The following is a 4,726-nucleotide window of genomic DNA, read 5'->3' as shown; positions in this document are numbered from 1 at the left end:
AAAAATGGGTCATGCACCATAAACTCATGGGAAGATCGTTGATGGAATCGATGCAATCGACGCTCCCCTGAATGGGTTGCCAATCAAAGACCTAACATTTGATATTGACTCTTTTGAAGAAAGAGCCACACAATCCAACAGCTCAAATCGTCGCGGTAGCTCTGAGAACTCTAACACGCACATGGAAGGACTTGTCGAAGAGTTAGACATTAAGCAAAAGATCATGCTAAAACTCTTCAGCGATCTGACAAAAGACTTCAGCACATCCACACCAAAAATCCATTGTCGTCCAGCCGTCAGGATATCTGGCTTTCACCCAAGAGACCCGGGTTCGATTCCCGGCAATGGAATATTATTTTCTTATTTCATTTTATTTTACAGTTTATATTTTGGATTAAAAAAACTTTTATGTACTTGGGACCTTTGTTAGAGTTATGTTATAGATACTTTGTTCAATTTCAAATGGTTAATGCGATAATTCAGTCATTTTCGAGGTATCTCTTGTTGAACAACGTCATGGTTGAGATGAGCAGGTGATTCAAATGGTTAATGCGATAATCCAGTCGTTTTCGAGGTCTCTCTTGTTGAACGACGTCATGGTTGAGATGAGAAGGTGATTTAAATGGTTAATGCGATAATCCAATCGTTTTCGAGGTCTCTCTTGTTGAACGACATCATGGTTGAGATGAGCACCCGAGTGAGTTTGACAAATTGGGCTGTAGAGAACCACATCTCAAGCCAAGTTTATGTGGGCTTAACAAACTTAAAATCCAAGAACACAACCCCTTAAATGGAAACCGAGATGCTAAGGAATTAAAAAGCTTTATTTTTGACGTAGAACAATACTTGAAGGTTACTGGAACTTGCTCATAGGACCTAAGAGTTACGTTGGTTGCAATGCATCTCATGGACGATGCAAAACTATGGTGGCGCTCAAAGGTGAATGGTATAAAAAATGGGTCATGCACCATAAACTCATACGAAGACTATTGATGGAATCGATGCAATCGACGCTCCTCTAGATGGGTTGCCAATCAAAGACCTGACGTTTGATGTTGACCCTTTTGAAGAAAAAGTCACATGATCGAACAGCTCGAAACGTCACGGTAACTCTGAGAACTCTATCACACACATGAAAGGACTTGTCGAAGAGTTAGACATTACTCAAAACATCATAGTAAAACTCTTTAGAGATTAGACAAAAGACTTTCGGACAACTACACCAAAAATTCATTGTTGTCCAACGGTTTTGATATTTGGCTTTCACCTAGGAGATTCTGGTTTGATTCTCTCAAATTAAATATTATTTTCTTATTTCTTTTTATTTTATAGTTTCATCTTTCTGTCACCAATTATATTTAAAATTTACCTCATTTTGAGGGGCACTTTAATGGTCAAGTTCAATAGTATCTTAGATTAAAAAGACTTTTATGAACATCGTACCTATGTTAGTGTTATGTTATACATATTTGTTTCAATTTCAACAAGTGGGGTTGAGGTGATTTAAATGCTTAATGCGATAATCTGGCTTTTTTCGAGGTCTCTCTTATTGAACGCCATCATGGTTGAGATGAACACTCGAGTGAGTTTGACAAGGAGACCCGAATTTAAACTTTACCTACGTTTGAGAGGCACTATAATGGTCAAGTTCAATGGTATTTTAGATTAAAAAGACTTTTATGAACTTTGTACCTTTGTTAGTGTTACTTTGTACCTTTGTTAGTGTTATGTTATAGACATTTGGTCAAGTTCAACGAGTGGGGTTGAGGTGATTCAAATGGTTAATGTCACTGTATTTGATTCAAATTGTTAATGTGATAATCGAGTTGAATAGTTACAGGTTATTTCCAAGGTCTCTCTTATTTAACGCCAACAAGGCTGAAATGATTGAGATGAGCACCTGAGTGAGTTTGACAAAATTGAAATAAAATCAAATAAAATCACTAAAAAAAAAATTAGCCTTATGACACTTCCTTCAACTCGAAGGGCGGTAAATCAAGGATTCCTTCGCCCAAGACCCATGATCCAACTCCCAACATGGTAATGATAAGCTATAGAATCATTCCAAGAACCTCAATGGATGGGTTACAAACTCACATTACCAATCTCGACAACTAGATGTGTCATCGGCGTTAGAAAAACGACTGCATCAGAGCAAGTCATGGGGATAGAAGATCCCATTGAAGGATGATAGCCCAACCGTAATCTTCAGCCCAACGAGCCAAGCTTTTGTAGAAGCAAGAACCCTTGTATTAAAGAAATTAACATCTTCTTATACAAAATTTGGATCAACCAAGAGATAAAGCTAGAATTAGATGATGAGATCCAAGATTGAGAAACAAGATTTGGAACCTTTTTCTAAATTGAGTCACTTCACAATCGAACTTGATCAAGGCTTGATTGAATGACTGAGATGCAATCTACCACAAGAATTGCATGAAACTTAGAAATGACAAAGATATGCTCAGATTTCTATAAGAGGGATCGTCTCAACTTGAGATATCAATTTCATTGATCACAAATATGCTTTTACATAATAATTTTTGGGTACTTATAGTCTTCCAACAAAAGAAGTTAGTGGCCGTGATTTAATCTCGATCCCTTTAAATCTCCACACAAGACGAAGTCAATTTGAGCATTACAAACTTTAAGAAATTAAAATAATAAATAAAGTTTTCTAACCACTCATGAAATGATGCTTGCAACTTCATCCACTACTTCAACCGTGCAAATATTTACTTTTGAATCTCCAAATGGTCTTGACTCAAATGAATCAGCTTGTAACACATGAATTGATGGTTGAACCTAGCCTATCCAATTTTGTAGATGAAGTATGAGAATCAGCTTGTAACACATGAATTGATGGTTGAACCTAGCCTATCCAATTTTGTAGATGAAGTATGAATGTTTGTTGAATCTCCTTGGCCTTGGGTTGTGTAATAGGTCCAGTTGGAACACCGTGATTCTTATCATCAACCCCCTCTTCAAAAGGATTCGTCCTCGAATCAGAAAAATCATCACCTACATCGAATGGACTCAACTCAGCAACATTGAAAGTAGAATGTACACCGTGATTCTTATCATCATCCCCCTCTTCAGGATTCGTCCTCGAATCAGAAAAATCATCACCTACATCAAAAGGACTCAACTTAGCAACACTGAAAGTAGAATGTATTGACAATTTGACAGGAACATCAATTTTTTTGTTCCATGCAATAAAATGAGTCATTTTATTAAATGTCTTATGGAGCATTTATAATCAAATAAAAAATTCTTATAGAGCATTTATAGTCAAATAAAGAATTAGGAATCCACGCTATCTTTAATCTAGAGACCCACTCTCACTCCCAATTCAGCTATCCACGCTAACATTAAAATGAAAATTCATTAGTAAAATTATTTACGCTAATTCATTGAAATTTTAAAAATAAATCATCTCAAAATTTAGATTAGATAGTAAGTTATACTACTTGAATAAGGTGTGGTGAAGGTCGAACCAACACGTGACCTTCAAATCTTCAATATTACAGACTCCCAACTAAGTTACCCGGTATAACATTCAAAATGAAAATTTTGAAATTTTAAAAAGAGATAATCACTAAATTTAGATTAAATAGTCGAGTAATTTTAAAAAGAATTAATCACTCATTTTAGATGGAATATTTAGGTTATGCAAGTTAGTCGACTTGAATTAGGTGAGGTGAACGTGGATCAAACACGTGACTTTCAGATCTTCAGTGACGCTCTCCAAACTGAGCTATCCCCACTAACATTAAAAATAAAAATTCATCCATAAAGACTATAACATTGAAAATGAAAATTCTGAAATGTTAAAAAGAAATAATCACTAAATTTAGATTAAATAGTAACTAATTTTAAAAAAAAAATAATCACTCATAAAGAGGAGAAGTAGACAATTGAGAAACAAAATTTCAATGTTGCTTCAAGAATTAACAAAGGATGGAATGAAATCATTTTTCAACCTCGTAACTGGGTTTGGATACATTTTCGCAAGGAGTGATTCCAATCTCAAAGGAAGACAAAGTTACATCCAAGAGGGATGACACTTATCAAGTCCTTGAAAGAATTAATAACAATGCATATAAAATGATCTTCCAGGAGAATTTTCAGCACATTCTACTTTCAATGTTGCTGACTTGAGTCCTTTTGATATAGGTGATGATTTTTGGATTCGAGGATGAATCCTTTTGAAGAGGGGGAAGATGATATGGATCACGGTGTTCCACTGGACCTATTACACGATCCAAGGCCAAGAAGATTCAACAAGCATTCATTCTTCATTTACCAAATTGGATAGGCTCGGTTCAACTATTATTTCATGTGTTACAAGCTTATTAGATTGAGAAAGGACCATTTGGAGCTTCAGAAGTGAATATTTACACAGTTGATGGAGCAAATGAAGTTGCAAGCATCATTACATGAGTTGTTAGAAAACTTTTTTTTTTTATTTTTTTCTTTTTGGAGATTTAAGGGGATCGAGATTAAATCCCTGCCACTAACTTATTTTGTGGGAGACTATAAATACCCACAAATTATTATGTAAAAATCAGATTTGTGATGAATGAAATTGATCTCTCAAGTTCAGAAGTTCCTTTTCAAAATCCGAGCATCTAGTTTCATGTCATTCTTGTGGTAGAATTGTGGTTGAGTGAAATTCTCAACCTTCTACTTATTTTTTGCGATTTCTTTTCTCAGTATTCATTGT

The 4,726-nt window shown here is 35.2% G+C and overlaps 1 non-coding gene across 1 annotated transcript; it reads left to right on the top strand.

The window, feature by feature from the left end:
• Positions 1–278: 278 nt before the first annotated feature.
• TRNAE-UUC lies at positions 279–350 on the top strand. Its single transcript has one exon. It is a non-coding gene; the product is annotated as a tRNA-Glu (tRNA).
• Positions 351–4,726: the final 4,376 nt, after the last annotated feature.

This window comes from Cucurbita moschata, unplaced genomic scaffold (assembly GCF_002738365.1).
Source record: "Cucurbita moschata cultivar Rifu unplaced genomic scaffold, Cmos_1.0 Cmo_Scf00137, whole genome shotgun sequence".
In the NCBI taxonomy this organism is placed as follows: Eukaryota; Viridiplantae; Streptophyta; class Magnoliopsida; order Cucurbitales; family Cucurbitaceae; genus Cucurbita; species Cucurbita moschata.
This window is presented reverse-complemented; position numbering and strand designations above follow the sequence as displayed.